The following is a 17,756-nucleotide window of genomic DNA, read 5'->3' as shown; positions in this document are numbered from 1 at the left end:
GGATCAGCAATTGATTAGTGATGTCTGTTAAGGGCATGGCAAGAAAGAGGGGAAGATGACCAGTTAGCTGCTCTTTTTGTTAAAAACCCTTATATCCTTTTTATTTTAAATTGGGAACTTAGATACGAATCATGGATTTGTAGAAAAGCTTAGCTTAATATTAACAGGAATGTAAATTAAAAAGTAAATGGTCTTGTATTTATATTTAAAGAAATTGAAACCATAACTTAAAACCTCCCTTCACCTGCCCTTCCTCACTGCTATAGTCATATTTCATCAAGTATTCAAGGGCAAAATAGTAGCAAAATTACAGTATTTCAGAGCAAAGAATTGCCAGAAACCAATATCATTATTAGTCATCATAATTTCTGTAAGAAAATGAAGACATTACAGCATAAAAGAGTAGACCAATCTTTCACTGAAAATTATAAAAATATTGACTCGAAATCTTGTCAAACATATTTTATTAATATACAAAATGATAAATTTATTGAAAACAGAACAGCTGGCCTCCCACTGTCCCACATCAAACCTGTGACAGACATCACTAATCCATTGCTTTGTTTCTGCTACTGAGTATTTTCCAGCTTAATTCTTCACAGCCTAACACTGCACACATCCGCCATCAATGTGTTAACACCTACAAATGAGAAGAAATCTAGTTGCTATCACTGGACTGATGGGTTATACCAATGTAAGCCCCAAATGCTATATCATCCCGTTGAAGCCTGGTGGTAATTTTCCAGGCAAGCGTTTCTGTTGATGTGGAGTGAATTACTCAAGATTAGACATGGAAGAACAATGTGATGGCGTAAATAAATGCAGACAGATTATAAAAATATATACAGCTTTAATAAGGAAATAGACTTACAGGACCACAGGTTCCCGCGGAGAACAGGAAAAGCAGAGCAAAAAAGGGGCTGCTGGGCTCACACCCGGCAGATTTATCAGTAAACATTAGCCCTAGGCGAACACGCCCCCAATGGGTGGGGCTATATCCCTACATCTCCCCCTTTTGTCTAAATAAGATAGAACTAAACCAAATACAACTATATACAATAATAACAAATAATAAATATAACAAACAATATTGAGAACAAAACTTTTGCTAAACATTCTATCTCAAGGAGTCTAAATAACATAGAGAGTAACTACAATTATATAATCTTCAACTCCGTCAAAGATCTGAGAAGGGAATAAATATTACTTAACAAATGAGAGATATCCAAAATGTGCAACAATTGACAGAGACAACTGACTACCTGGGCAATCACCCAAAGTCTCGTTTGCAATGTTGAGTCAACCAACTTTGGCTAAGGCCTAACATAACTGACATACCATTCTTAGAACTATCCTATCCTGTCTTGGCAGGATAAGACAATCCTGTTTCATCCACTTAGGGATATTCTGTATCTTTGTCAGAAGTTGAGGTATGGACTTTTCTTAACCCAAAGGTCAGTTCTGCCAAGAAGACAAGCTCCCAGTGAAGTGTCTTTGGTGCCCAACGTTCTCTCGGGAGTAGAGTGGTGTTGCCAGGAGTAATTGTGTCTCGTTGGCACAGAAATTTTAGGTTAGATTAAAGGTCATTTTCTACAGCTCTTGAAGAGGCTGAAGATCATACTATCTATACTAAATATAATCTCTATGTAACTAAAAGACCTGATTAACTTAAAAATAAATATGACAAACATAATTCTCAATACCTATCTAAATTGAAGACTAAAAGAATAAACAACTGTGCAATACATGAAGACAATGATCTTCAATTGTAAACAATGTCATAGTATCAGAGGTAGAAATGTACATTGTAATATGGTAGATGTATCAATACAATATAGACAAAGTTTTAAGTATACTCATACAAAAATAGAGGTAGTAACACTCACATTCAATATTCAATATATCAATATACAAGAAACAGTACCAATACAATTTTCTATAAACAGTAATTCACAAAAACCAATCATCCCATAAAACCAGTTAATCCCCCTTCTTCTTCCTCTTCTTCTTTTTCTTTTTTCTTTTTTTTTAAATATATCACCCCATCCCCTCAACCCTAAACCAACCACTAAAAGATGTCCCTAACCCTGAGGGCAAACTCTGTTGGGAGAGGGGATGTCATCCTCTAAGATTGCTTCTAGCTGACATGGGGGCGACGTTCTTCTTAGGGGGGTCCTGTGAAAGCAAGTGATGGTAAAATTCCCAAATTAACCTTTGACCTAAGAAAATTGTAACTAGTCTCAGAGCATTTTGAGAAGGTCTGGCCAGAGTGTTGTCAAAAATGTGCACCATTCGAAACTGTCTCATGTGGTTGGTACCAAAAAATAGGTCTAGTATTAGCGCTTTAAAAAAAATTCATGATGTCATAAAAACCAGATTGAGTTGATGTTGTGGGGCCCCATCTTCATCCTGGAAACTTCAAAGATTACTGTAGGAAAATTTGTCGCTTGTTATGGGAGATTTAAACATTAACAACAAGGACATATACTGACATATAAAGAAAGACACAGATATGAGGAAAAGCAAAGAAAGTTTAAGATATATATATATATATATATATAATTAATACTTACAGAACACGTCCCTCCATCAGTAATTAAATATTCAGAGTCCCTTAAATTCTTTGAAGATGGGTATTTTCCTGTGGAGATAAGAAGAGAACCCTGCCCCCAACCTATCTGTATTACTTACCATCAGTATGATTGCCATCCATGTGATTGAATTGTTATTTATCTTTCCCAACTGGCTTCTCTTCATCAAAATGAACCTTTATCAATTTTGACGGTATCCACAATTTTTCCTCACCTGTGGAAACAAGAGCAAATCCCCTTCCCCAATGCAGCACATCTCCTGGCTTCCATTGTGAGGTCAGCACATCCTTGAAATAAACTGGTTGATTTAGTTCAGTAGACTTTTCCATTATCCAATGTCTTTCTGCAGCCGATGTTCCCTTCTCATTAGCGTTGAGAAAATTCAAGGTTAACAAAGCATTATGTAACCTATTTCTGGGGGTGTTTTCCACCCCTTTCTGTTTGTTCAACATATCCTTTATAGTTCGATTTGATCTTTCTATGACTGCTTGACCTGTAGGATTGTATGGTATACCTGTAACATGCTTGATATTGTAATAATCAAAAAACCGTTTCATTTTCCTAGAGACATAAGCGGGACCATTATCTGTCTTTATTTGTGTAGGTATACCCATGATAGCCATGACTTCTAATAAATGAGTGATAACTGAATCAGCTTTTTCTGAACTTAAAGCCGTTGCCCACTGAAAGCCTGAATACGTGTCAATGGTGTGATGAACATATTTTAATTTGCCAAATTCTGCAAAGTTGAACACATCCATCTGCCAGATTTCATTCCTTTGGGTGCCCTTTGGATTAGCCCCTGCAGGCAGTGGCGTTTGGTTATAGAAAGAGCGAGTAGGGCATTTCTTTACAATCTCCCTAGCTTGTTGCCACGTAATAGAAAACTCTTTCTTCAAACCTTTGCTACTAACATGATGTTTTTTATGAAATTCAGAGGCTTGTAGCACAGTACCAATCAATAATTGATCAATTTCTGCATTACCTTGTGCTAGAGGACCTGGCAGACCCGTATGGGATCGGATGTGTGTTATGTACATAGGGCAAAGCCTGTTCCTAATCAAATCTTGCACCTGGATAAACAAAGAGGTTAGTTCTGTATCATCAGGTATAAATTCAGCAGTTTCAATATGTAAAATAACTCTTTCTGCGTATTGTGAATCAGTAACTATATTAATAGGTTCTTTAAAATCCCTTAGCACCATAAGAATGGCATATAATTCTGCCTTCTGGACAGAATCATAAGGACTTTGTTCCACCTTACCCAAGTCTTCTGATTTGTAACCTGCCTTCCCTGATTTATTGGCATCAGTATAGAACGTACAGGCTCCAGTTATTGGAGTATCACGGACGATTCGAGGAAGGATCTAAGAAGTTCTCTTTATGAAGTTAAGCCTCTTGCTTTTTGGATAGTTGTTATTAATGTCTCCCAAAAAATTAGCACAAGCTCTTTGCCATGGTTCATTATCTTCCCATAATTTCTTTAGTTCATCAGCAGTGAAAGGCACTATAATTTCTGCTGGGTCTATGCCTGCTAGTTGACGAAGTCTCAACTTGCCTTTTATAATTAACTCAGAGACTTTTTCCACATAAGTTTTCAGTTTCTTGCTTGGTTTATGTGGTAAAAAGATCCATTCCAAGATAATATCATCTCTCTGCATTAAAATTCCTGTAGGGGAAATTTTTGATGGTAGTATGACGAGAATACAATCGAGCTCTGGATTTACCCTGTCCACATGTGCCTGTTGTAATTTAGAATTATGTTCTAAAGCCTTCATTGAGGATTCTAAAGTATGAAGTTTGTCCATTAGAGATAACATCTCATCTTTGGACATAATTTTTATATCATAAACCGTGCCTTCTTGTATTGACAATCTTTCCACCAATCTGTCATAAGCTTTAGACAAAATCCGATTGTCACATTCAGCAGTTTTGATTCTCTCAGTTAATGTTTGAGTTCCTACTGAAAGGGACTGAAGCTTACGACTCAAATCAGCTGTTCCCTCTTCCATAGTAATGAATTTCTCCTTAATATCAGCCGTTAATGTTTCAGTTCCTACTGAAAGGGACTGAAGCTTACGATCCAAATCAGCTGTTCCCTCTTCCATAGTAATGAATTTCTCCTTAACATCAGCCTGTACCTCTTCTAAATTTTGTTCAGTTTGTCGAGTTGTGTTAAACAAAGATCTGTTCTCTGCCTGGAGAACTTCAAACTGATTTTTGAGAAGATTGTTGTCATTCTCAATTGTTTTTAAGCGTTCAACCTCATCTCATAAAGACTTTATCATATTTCTATTATCAAACCATATAGTACCAAGGAAAACTACGAATCCCAGAAAGATCCATATCTGTGGGCTGACAGACACTTCTTGTAAAATCTCCCACATGGTACAATTGAAAAGGCTGTTAAAGTCTTGAATGGTAATGTTTTCAGACATTTTTCTTATTTATAAAAGAAAATTATGTACCTGTAATGATGTTTTCCTGCCAGTGGTGGTGAAAGAAGTGCACCTGAGTCCACGTGGTCTAAACCAGAGCCGATCTGAAACAATTAACTCAAAACAAAAATTATTGTACTGCCTGATAAGGGAAGGGGTTGGCGGCTTTTGCTTCAAAACTGCAGGTGCTTCTGTTAACTCAGGCAGTGAGGCTTTGGCAAGCAGGGAGCTATTAACTGCTCCGTGGGGGTCGCTGCTCTGCGACTGTGTCATGGCCTGGAGTGGGGGAAGGGAAAGCGAGCAGGGAGCGCGCTGTGAAAGCTATCAGGCTATGCTCGCCCAGTCGCACTTCCTGAGCTCCGGTAACTAGCTTGCTCGCAAAGGCTGGGAAAGATGGAGCTTGCGCCCCCCCTGTGCCGGGGCGGGGGTAAAATAGCCCGACGTTGGACGCCAAAATGTGACGGCGTAAATGAATGCAGACAGATTATAAAAATATATACAGCTTTAATAAGGAAATAGACTTACAGGACCACAGGTTCCCGTGGAGAACAGGAAAAGCAGAGCAAAAAAGGGGCTGCTGGGCTCACGCCCGGCAGATTTATCAGTAAACATTAGCCCTAGGCGAACACGCCCCCAATGGGTGGGGCTATATCCCTACAGAACAAGAATGATTTGTCTTGAGACAGGCCTAGGCAGGAATAAGTTGCACGCCAGGACATACCCAGTTCCACCATAATCTTGTTCGTGCTTGTTTACATTGAGCGGCTAGCCCTCAAGGATAACGTTGGATCTACAAACATCTAAGTCTATTGACTGAAAGGTTAGATTCTTAAAGAAGTGGGAGTGGTTCCGTTCTCCAGGTCACAGTGGTTACTAGGCATGAGGCTTGTCCAGGTAAGGTTTAACTGTCAACTTGGCAGAACCTAGAATATTCTTGGAATAGAATCTCAGTTGAGGAATAGGGTGATCATTCTGACTTCTGGTCTTGTCAGAAAGGGGTTGTCTGGTTAATTGATGTAGAAGGGCCCAGCCCACGGTGGGCCGTACTGTGGCCTAGCAAGCCATCAGGAATTGTATCAGAAAGCGAGCTGAGTGTAATCCTCCCTGCAGGCGGGAGCCAGCATACTCCATGACTTCTGCCATCTTCTTTGACTGTGAAGTGAGTCCTTGGTCGAACTGGTGCTGTGTGAAATAGCAAGTTATCCTGCCTTCATGTCCTTGCTTGCCTCGAGTTCCTGCTTTGATCTCCCTCAATGATGAAATTAAAGTCAAACAAACCCTTTCCTAGCCTACATTGGTTGTGGTCCAGGTGTTTTATTATAGTAACAGAAATGAAGCTAGAACATGGTCCAGTCTGGTGGCTTTCACCGAAGGTTCTGGCGTCTATGCACTAGAGATCCCCCCTGTGTGTGTTTGGTGTGTATTTGTGTGGTGTATGTGTTTATAGAGGGTGTTTGTGGGTGGGTGTGTTGGATGTATTCAGGATTTGTGGATATATGTACATATGTGTGTGGGAGTGTGTGCTTGTGTGCCCAGAGGCTGGAGGCAGATGTCAAGTGTCTTTCTCACTCTCTGTTCCTTCAGACAGACTCTCTTGATCAGTGGGAGAGGCAACTGGTAAGCTCCAGTGATCCTCCTGTCTCTGTCCCTACAATGTATACACACAGCCTTAACCCATTTTTTTAAAACATGGATGCTGAAGATTTGAACGCGGATCCTCATGCTGAACACGTTCCTGCCTCTGATTGCAGATTCTTCTGTGAGTAGCATTAGCTTCGTGTTTCTGGGTTACAGACACTCACACAGCTGCCTTGTTTTCCCATGGCTACCTCAGTCGCTGCTTGAATCCATAGTCTAGTTTTAGTATGGGATATATTGTCCTCCTGCTCTTTTTCTTCCAAGTTTGATCCTTCTGTGCTTTCTACAACCCACAACCATCCCTCCAGTTACAAAGGCCAGAGGCTCTAGAAGATACCTTTGTCATGCCTCCCATCTTAATTAGCTCTCCGACATGCCTACTCTTCCCTGTCTTCCCTCTCACCGCCTCCCACCGAGCTCCCGTCATCCGTCACTGCAGGACTGGAGCAGCCTGTTGACGGTGCTCCTTGTCCACACCATCCTCCACAGTGCAGCCCAGATAACTTTTCCAAAGTATGAAGTGGATTATTCATTCCTCGCTTAAGATGTGTTGAATTCTCCATGTTCAGAAGACAAAGACCAGACCTGCTCTCCACAGTGCTAAGGGATAAGGTCCCTGAGCCTGACATCTGCCGTGTCAAGTACCAACACCTGTTACTTTCTGTGCGCACATCCACATCCTGCCCCAACCCAGTGTGCTCTTCTCACCTCTTCGCAATGCATCTCTCATCCTTCCTACTTAGGCCATTCTTAGAAACCATTTAGAATTCCTGTTCCTCTCTTGACAAAGTCTCCCCTAACCTTCCACCTCCTTTCCCACAGGCTGCAACAGGCTCCGAGACTCTGTTCCTTCCTTTCCTCTATTTTTGTAATGAAATGCTCGTTTGTTTGATTGCTTACTTAATGTCTGCTTTTCCAACTAGACCGTAAAGTCCATTCAGACAGGAACATGTTTATTTTAGTTATTAGACCCTCTGGGCCTTGTTCACTGCCTGGAACTCAATATACATTCGATAACCATTGATTAATGATGAACTAGTGAATGAATGAAAGAATCTAGTTGCCTTGTGATGGCTTGGACTTTCCAAATCTCAACACTCTTGACATTTCAGGCTGGACTTTGCTACAGCGTGGCGATCTTGTTCCTTTTAGGATGTTGCTGATACTCTTTAGCTCTGTTCATTAGATTCTGGCCATCTCTTCCCTGTTGTGACACCTGAAAATGCTTCTAAACACTGCACGTCTCCCTCTGTGGGCCAAGGTTGACCACTACGTGGTATATTATACTAAATATTCAAGGCATTTGTTTGAAACTCTTGGCTCTGGAGCTCCCTGCTCTGGCCTTCAGGAAGCGCTCAGTAGCCCACTCTGGTCTCTCATGCTGGAGTCTTTCTCTAGTTGACAGATACATCTGCCGATTGAGGCTCCTTTCTGGTGCCCCTTCCAGGGTGTCAGCATATTTCCTGCCCCATGAGTGTCAGCGTTCATGAACTCCATGACTTCCCTCAGCAGACTGGACTTCAGTAGACATGAATGTCGATGTCATGCCTGAGGAAAAACTCTGCGAGTCACAGACTCCACGGTTCTCTTTCCCCTCTGCCTCATGAGTGGGAATGAAGCTGCTTCTCACCAAGTTCTATAATAAAGAAGAGTAGGCCAGTTGTTGGGGATACACCAGGGGCGTATATCTGTCGCTCCAAGGCTTTTGTGCTCCATATGAAAACAAGAGATGCAAGGCCCAGATGGAGTCAGTGCTGTGCCATTATACAGAGCAGAGGTGCCCCACTATGGCCCTCTCTCTATGGAGATGGAGTTTTACTGGAGAACAGCTATGTTGCTGGTTTGTCTTGGGGCTGTTTGTTGGTGGCTGCAGGTTATTAAAACTCTGAAGTGGTCCAGCCAGCAGACTTCTTATGGGATGCAAACCAAAACGGCTGAGTTCTCTGTTTTAGGGCAGATAAATGGTGGAGAACAAAGGAAGAAAAGAGCCCTTGGGCTCAAATGCTGAATGTGTTGATTTGGGTTCTTACATGGGCTTCCAGAGGTCTGGTACCAAGGAGACCTCAGCGATGAGTCTATTCTAGTTTCTGTACGTACTCTTTACAATAGACCCATTACTAAACGCACAGGCCTTTATCTTAATTAGCTTCTCAAATTTCACACATGAGCACCGCATCTCCAATACACCCACCCTCTCCCCTCTAGCTCCTCCCCCAACTTATGATCCTTCATTTCATGTATATGTGTATTTTATATATCTACACATGTATATATCTATACATGTATGACTTACTAGTCCATATAGCTTTGCTCTTATGTGCACGTGTCCAGGTTTGGTCCCTTGGGATTGGACAGGCTATGTGGGAGTTTAGTACCAAGGCAACTGACCCTCCCTCTCTGAGCAGTCCCTAATGTCCTTGTAGTTCTATCGTCTAGGGATGGACCCTGTGGGATGTCCCCTAAGAACATGGGGATGATATAAACGGAGAAAATGTGTGTTGTTCACATAGATATCCTCAAGTTATATTACTGTGGATTAAAGAGGTGGTCCTAAGTGTTTCTTGCGTGGCACGATGAGTACTGATGCCCACATATTTGCTCTAGAGGACCTCCCTCTTCACTATGCATGATGCAGGGTACAGAACTGCCATATGGCAGCATCTTGGGTGTTTGTTGTTCTGGCATGGGGAACTCTCAGGGAGCGATGGTGACCAGATCAAGTCATAAATTGTTAGTACTTGTTGGAGACTGAGAGACGCTTAATTGGGAATGATTTTGTGCCCCTTCCCCACTCTCTATGTATGATGTCTAAAGATTTATTTTTATCTATGTGTTTATGCATCTGTATGCATGTGTGCATGCTATGTGAGTGCAATACTCATGGAAGCCAGAAGAGGGTGTTGGATGCCCTAGAGTTACAGGTGGTCCTGAGGTCCTTACCAAAGAGGATTCTGGGGACCAAACTTGGAACCTCTGTAAGTTAAGTGTTGTATGCCAAGTTGCTGAGATTTGGAGACTGTTTTTGCAACATCATAGGCTCGCTCTTTATAGCCAGTGAATAGCTAAAATACAAGACACATCTTAGATCCATAATAAGCAAGGTCTTCTTATTTTCTGTGGTGCCAGAATCTTTCAAGGAAACAATAAAGGAGCTATAAATTACATAAAGTTAACCCATGAAGAGCCATCACATTTTTCATATGGAGTCAGAAGCAAGGGAGAAAGAAACAAGTACAAATCGAGCAGAAGTTTTTATACTACAACCTGTAGCTCTAATTTGGCCCTCTGCCTGTTTGTATGAATAAAGTTTTATTAGAGCACAGTGGTGGTTACTTGCTTTTGTATCATCTGTGATTGTTTTAGAATTATTGGGTTATAGGCAAGTAGCTGCAGCAGAGACCACAGGTCTTGCAAGGCCTACAGGATTCACTACTTGGATCTCTGCAGGGACAACTTTGCAGACTCCTGTTAAGAAACTGGGTTTGAGTCTCAGCTCTGACATTCACGAGTGTACGATATAGGCATGTGATGGAGGAAGGTCATTGGTTAAGTAATAAAGAAACTGCCTTGGCCCCTTTAATAGGACAGAAAATTAGGTAGGCGGAGTAGACAGAACAGGATGCTGGGAGAAAGAAGCCGAGTCAGTGAGTCGCCATGATTCTCCCACTCCAGACAGACGCAGGTTAAGATCCTTCCTGGTAAGCCAGCTCATGGTACTACACAGAATATTAGAAATGGGTTAGATCAATATGTAAGAGCTAGCCAATAAGAGGCCGGAACTAATGGGCCAGGCAGTGATTAAAAGAATACAGTTTCCGTGTAATTATTTCGGGTAAAGCTAGCCGGGTGGCGGTGGGAAGCAGCCCCGCTGCTCTTATTACAACAGAGTGGCACCCAACGTGCTAATGAACTCCACGTAAAACCTGAGAGGGCTTAAAAAGGACACAGAGAGAATTTAAGACAGCTTTTTGCTGTTTGTGGGTTGCGTGCGGCAAAGAAATTGTCCTGACTCAGCAACAGGAAAAAACTGGCTGTTTTAAATGCCGGCTTTCTGGGCTGTGCCGCCATTGCGATCTCTGCCTGGCTCCTGCGGGAGACAGAGTTTTTGAATGGAGCATTTGGAGTAAAGTGCTACGATTTGTTTGATGGCAACTAGACTCACTGTGTGCCTAAAAGGAAGTCATTTTGTGCTGCGGCTCAGAGGCACAAACAGCTCCACCACGCTACTGGTGCAATGTGCAAGGATCAGAGGCACGAGCGGCTCCGCCATGTTGGACTGGGCGGGGCAAGCAGGCAGAACCTGTTTTTGACCTAGGAATGTCACAGCTTAGATTCTTAAGCGCTTAGCGATTTAAAAGCACAAAACAAAGTGCTCCTGGATAGTAAAAAAATTACAGATTCACAATAGAACTGATTCAGACACTGTTGGATGAATGTACGTAGGCTAGAGAGAGAAGAAACAAATATAGAGAATAAAGTTAATGGTTTAAAAAAAAAGGGTAAAGTCTTTAAAGAGACAGAGTACAGATAGTTATAGATTAAAAGAAATAAAGAAAAATAAGCCACATAACAATGGAAAATTCACAGAGAGTCTGGATTATGTACATTGTGTTTTCTTTAAAATTTTTGACTGTAAAGGAGCTAAGTACAGAGACACATTTCATTATATGGGCTGCCAAGCTAAACCAGAATGGATATAAGGGTATTATGATTTCAGAATATGGGTCTAAGAATATGATGCTTTGGAGAGGGTCTTCTTTTGTTTTCACAGAGGATGAGACTCTGTGGATTGCAGCTATCCCAATGTGGTATGATAGACCACGCCCTCCTGAAAGGTTGCTGTGAATACCTTCAGAAAATTACTTCATTCAACTGCCGACTGAGATGACCCTGACACACAGGTTACACCATGAAAGATCTGAATAACAGCGCCCCCATTCAGCAGGAAGCAGTTTGGAGAGAAAAAACTGCGCCCATGTTCCCAAATATTGTTTATAAATGTTCTTTTACATTGAAAGGGGGATATGATATAGATATGAATAATTTGCATTGGTATAGATTTTAAGGTCAATTTTGTTATATGTTTATGTATTTCTGATCTTGATTAAGGTATTGTGATTATGTAGTTCATTTAAAAATGTAATGTAAAATAGGAAATATAGGTTGTTAATGGATAATCATCGATAATTGTCAAGCTTTTAGTCATGTTAGTTAGATTTTCTAGATGTGCATAGATATATTTCAGCTAGATAGGCATTCTTCATATCTTTCAAAGACTGCAGAATATGGTATTTAATGTTTTAATAACTTAGGGCTTTTCATGACAATGAGACACGTTTGCTCCTGGCAGCACCAATCTACTTCAAGAGGATGATGGGCATCGAAGAGGCTCCTTATGGAGTTTGATAGCCATTTGGGCATGAAACTGCTCTTGCCTGGACTGTTGCATAAACTGGACACAGAGAACCCGCAGAGAGAGGACTGCTGAACTTGCCTAAAGGTGAGATGGTCTTTCAGGGTTCCTGATTCATGAAAGAGTCTACGAGACATTCTGCAGGACACAGCAGAAAGTGACTGAACTGTCTTTGGAATTTTCCTGCTTCATGGAAATGTCTGCTGAAAACTATGGGCCTGTAGGCTGAAGATGGATGCCCCAACGGTACAGAGGAACTTTGGGTGACTGTCCAGGCAGAAAGATGTCTCTGTCATTTCTAGAGTTTCTTAGTTCTTGTTTACTTAGGTAATATTATATCCTTCTGGAGTCTTTGATGGAGTTGAAGAATGGTTAGTTACAGTTTTCCTTAGTTATGATAAAAGATAAAATAGATATAAATATTGTAACTGTAATTCTTGCTTGATAACTGTTTTGCTATATGTAATCTTACTATGTTAAAATGAAAGCCTTTTTTGTTTAAACAGAAAAAGGGGAAATGATGGAGGAAGGTCATTGGTTAAGTAATAAAGAAACTGCCTTGGCCCCTTTAATAGGACAGAAAATTAGGTAGGCGGAGTAGACAGAACAGGATGCTGGGAGAAAGAAGCCGAGTCAGTGAGTCGCCATGATTCTCCCACTCCAGACAGACGCAGGTTAAGATCCTTCCTGGTAAGCCAGCTCATGGTACTACACAGAATATTAGAAATGGGTTAGATCAATATGTAAGAGCTAGCCAATAAGAGGCCGGAACTAATGGGCCAGGCAGTGATTAAAAGAATACAGTTTCCGTGTAATTATTTCGGGTAAAGCTAGCCGGGTGGCGGTGGGAAGCAGCCCCGCTGCTCTTATTACAACAGGCATGCCACCTTTCTGGGATTTTATAGTCTTATCAGTCGAGTGAAGAGAGCAACAGAACCATATCCTATGATTGTTGTGTGACTTAATGAGCTCAAGTGCTTTGCCCATGCCCAAGCCACATAAAATACGCTTAGTGGAGGGTAGTTAGTGTTGTTATTAGTTGGTCAGTCATTGATTTATCCAGTTCTCAAATATGGTCAGGGCATTTCCTGTGTGCCTCACAGTCTAGGCAATGTGGATCTAAAGGCCAGGAGAATTTAAATTCTGATCTTCAAATTAGTTTCAGTTTAGGAAACATAATAAAGGATGATATCTCTTATTAAGCTAGTATCACAGATGATCATAATAAATTACTATTATAGTAAAGCATTGTTTGCGCCTCAGGTGGAAGGAGATACTTAGGTGGGGATTGGCAGTGAGTTTTCTTTTTTTGTTGCAGACACCCTGGAAGCCCCCAAGGAAATGTATTTGTCTCGAAAGCACTTGGCAGAGGTAGCACGACCGGGGCCAGGCTGGCAGAAAGACCCCATTTCTCAACCCGGCTTTCTACACAGAATTATTTAGAAGGAAACTTTATCAGACGGCCTTCCAGCACCACACCATCCATCTTGCAGAGGTAATTCAATAGCCCTTGCAAGCTGATGATTTATGGGCTGGGTGGCCTCCGGGAGGCTGCTCTTTGTATTAAAGCCTGTGTTTTATCAATGGCTGGTGACCTGCTAGCTGAGGCCAGAAGCAACAGGCTGTTTGTTTAATCCTGTTCATCCAGGCCTTGGTTACAGCTAGCTCTAGGGCCAGCATAGGGTTGCTGGTCACTTGGGCGGACGAGTCTCCGATTGTTCTGAATTGGGAGCTCTCGTTAACATGGAGTGACTGTGTCTTAATCCAGTGGGGCTCTGTCTTCTGTAAAAAGTTTCCGTTTGGCTCCAGCCCCCAGACTCCCTTGACCTTGCAGTCCTTGGGAGGGAAGTGTCTTTGTCTTCACTTTAGGAATGAGAAGTCCAAACTGGGAGGCACTTCCTTAATTCCTGACTAGATTAAGAAAACCGCAGTCAGTGCTTGGGGTTTTGCTGTGAGGGTGTTGAGGAGGAGGGTTTCTCTGAGCTTTTGTCTCTTTGTTGTCCTGACCAAATAGACATGCTGAGGCAATCTCCAGAATGCCAAAGCCTCACTTCCTTATCCATAATTTCTTTTGCAGCACTTAGCACTGCACCCGGAGCGTAGTAGGTGTACTGGTCTGAATGAAAATGGCCCCCATAGACTCAGAAGGAATGTCTCTATTGGAGGTGTGGTCTTGCTGGAGGAAGTGTGGCATTGTTGGAGGATGTGTGTCCCAGGGGGTGGTGGATTTTGAGAATTTAGAAGTTCGAGCCAGACCCAATGTCTTCTTGCTGATGGTCTTTTATCTCTTCCTGCTGCCTGCTGATCCAGATGTGAGACTCTCAGCTGCCTCTCCAATATCGTGTTTGCCTGCATGCGGCCATGTCATGCCGTGATGATAATGGACTAAATCTCTGAGTTGTAAGCCAGCTCCAATTAAATGCTTCCATTTCTAGGCGTTGCCATGGTCATGGTGTCCCTTCACAGCAATAGAAACCCTAACTAAGAAGTATGCGCTCTATCAGTGTTGAAGGGATGAATGCTCCCGGGACTTTGCACATGCCACTGATTGTTTCTTACACACTCTTCCATATGATCACATTGCTGACCCCAAGTATCCTTAAGGTCAAGGCTCAGTTGCTATCTTAAAACAGCCAGCACCCAATCTGTAAGATGGGAAACATGCAAGTTAATTAAACCGAATTGAATACAGGGGGGTGGTTCAACATCTACTGGAGAAGAAGGGACAGCATGCAAGACACAGCACCTACAGTGTCTGCATAGCCTGTCACCCAGGTAGATGGGGTGGCTTCCCTGGGTCCTCTGTCCCACGGTGTTTTCACAAGGCAACCACCATATCCCAGCTGAAACTGGGGTCTCTTCCGAAGTCAGTTTCCACCGAGGGAAGGATCTGCTTCCATGACCACTCCGATGGCCATGGTTAGGTTCTAGCTTCTTCATGGATATTTGTGGTGAAGTCTTTGGCTGTGGGTAGAGGAGCTCCTTGACTCATGGGTGTCTCCAGAGAGGACTCCCAATATGACTCTGACTTCATCAGAATGGCAGGTAAGAGAGAAAAGCAGTGAGTGAGATCGGTCTCCTCCATGCCATCACTTCTGCCGTAAGGAATGAAGCAGGAATCGCATAGGGATATGAATCCTGGGGTCAGAGATCACTGGGCAAACTCAGAGGCTGACCCACAGGCAGAAAGCAGCTCATCATTCACAGGGATGGAGGGACAATGGGAGTGGCTGGGATTTTAGATTCTGAATGCTTGGAAGAGGGACTGGCAGTGACCCTGAGGAGGTGACCCTGAGGAGGTGACCCTGAGGAGGTGACCCTGGGCAGCTGGTGAGGGTGATGAATAGGTTCCCATAATGCCATTTCTAAGAGTATAAAAAGAACACTGTTATTTCTGGAACCATCCAGAACTGCCTAGAACGTGGGGAGAATGGGACAAGATTCAGTGAGGTAAACTGTACCTCTGAAAATTCACCCCTACATCCTTAACAAAGTCTTCTAAAATAATTTCTGTGTGGAGGCATGGGGCAGGGGGAGTTGTACATGGCCCTCGGCACATGTTTGGAGGTGAGAGGCCAACCTTTGGGTCCTTCGTGGTCCTCCATTTTGTTTTGAGACAAGGACTCAATGCTGCCATGTACCAGGCTAGCCAGTCAGTGATCGTCTGCGGACTCCCGCCTGCACCTCCCATCTGACCATAGAGTGCTGGATTACAGGCACATGTGCTATTATGTCCAGCTTCTATGTGGGTTCTAGGCATCATCATTTATGCCCTCATGTTTTAGTTTCTTTTCCTGACAAAAGCAACTTAGGAGAGAACGGGTTTATTCCAGATCACTGTTAGAGAGTCAGGCTCTCAGGGTAAAATTAAGGCATGACATCTATAGTCAAGGAGCAAACATGTGCTGTGCTCAGTCCAGGATTCCAACCTAGGGCATACTGCCACCCACGATGGGCAGATCTTTCCGCACAGTGAGCATAGTCAAGGTGATCCTCTACACGCTCAGAAGTTAGCTTCGCCTAGATACTACCTCACCGCTATGCCCAGACCCTTGTCTCATAGGTGATTTTTGATCCTGTCAAGGTGATGACAGGAGCCACCACATCATGCTTGCTTTCCTAGTCCTCTACTGATGGGGACATTCCCCCAGCCCCATGTAACAAATTCTGAATCCACTGGTCTTGGACGGGGCCAGTGTTTGGGAACAGCGTCTTTGCAGAAGCATCTCGGTCTGAGAGAGGGGGATTTGGGTGGGAGGTGACACATTACGCAGATGTCTTTAGGAAACTGGGGAATTTGGATGCACACATGCACACCAGAAGGCATGGGAACAAGATAGATCAACTTTTCCTGTGAGCCAGGAGTGCCAAAGTTGACAGGAAGTGTCTTGAAGTTAAGAGAAAGTAGGGGTGGATACTCTCGCAGCCCTCAGAAATAACCTTTCCCCGACTCCTTGATCCTCGATTTTGTTTGGTTCTTTGGAACCTGTTCAATGATAAATCCCTACACCTTGGGCCTCCTGGCTTGAGGTTCTCAAGGCTCTTTAATCACAGTTCTGCCTTCTGCTGTTTCAGTTACCTGTGATCAGCCACGACCTCAACATGCCAGATGTCAATGGCTAATAGTTTCAGCTAACTCTCAAGGCGCTGTGTTACCATCAATGCTTTTGGTTTCCGTCAACCTCCTATTCTGCCTGTTTTGTATATTGCACTTTATTGTAGATACATATAGGACAGATTCTTCAAGTATATGTAGATTTGGAATGATCTGTAGTTTTAGGCATCCTAGTGGGTCTTGGAGCAGATCCTTCAGGGATGAGGATGTGTGTCTGCTTTGTTGTAGAAGGCCTGGGATGTAAACAGTCTCCCTCAGCTTGGTGTCATCTTGCTAGCATCTATCATACAGACCTACCACAGATGTCCCAGAAATGCTTTCAGAATGTTTGCTGTCTATCACTACCACGAAGGCGACAGAGGGTGGGGAGACATTGAGCAATGGTAGCATAGGTGTTAGCACGGCCGTGGGAGACTTACTGCGCCCTGAATCGGTTTCGCCCACCCTGTTGCGCTTGGCTTCTCCTGCTGTTCTGATCTTTCAAACACTAACTCTGTAAGGAGTTATTGCTCCAGTGTTCCTGTGTTCTGAACATTCTGACTTTTCTGCATGTTGTAGTTACGGACATTCCGCCTGACCGTTAGACCACGGTTAGGTTGCCTGGTAAGTTGTTTAGTTACCCATATACACACGAAGAACATCCTCGTTTCTCTTACCCTAGATTTACCTGGATTATTCCCTTGAATAAACGAGACTTGACAGAATCCTGTCTTGTCTCCATCTCTTGTGTCTCTTGTCCCATCCCATTCTCACTCCCCCTCTAGGGCAAAAGACTCTCTGGAGGAAGTTTTCGGTGGCCTTCCTACCATGGGTGAGTCTCCTCCTCCATGTCCCTTTGGTCTCTTCAATGGTATGTTTTCAAAGTGTCTCCTTTGCTGTCTGCTTCCTCTCCCAGACCATGACCTCTCTGTCCTTCGTGTCTTTCTCTAGGGCCAAGCGCACAGTAGGTAGTTAGAAAACAGTTGTTGACTACTTGATAGTGAAGTGGAGAAAGTGAGGTGTGTTGCAGAAAGGCTGGGTTAGCGCAAATCCAGCAGCTATCTTCACGTCATTGTTCATTC

The sequence above is a fragment of the Chionomys nivalis genome, chromosome 3 (assembly GCF_950005125.1).
Source record: "Chionomys nivalis chromosome 3, mChiNiv1.1, whole genome shotgun sequence".
In the NCBI taxonomy this organism is placed as follows: domain Eukaryota; kingdom Metazoa; phylum Chordata; class Mammalia; order Rodentia; family Cricetidae; genus Chionomys; species Chionomys nivalis.
Note: the sequence above shows the minus strand (reverse complement) of the source record.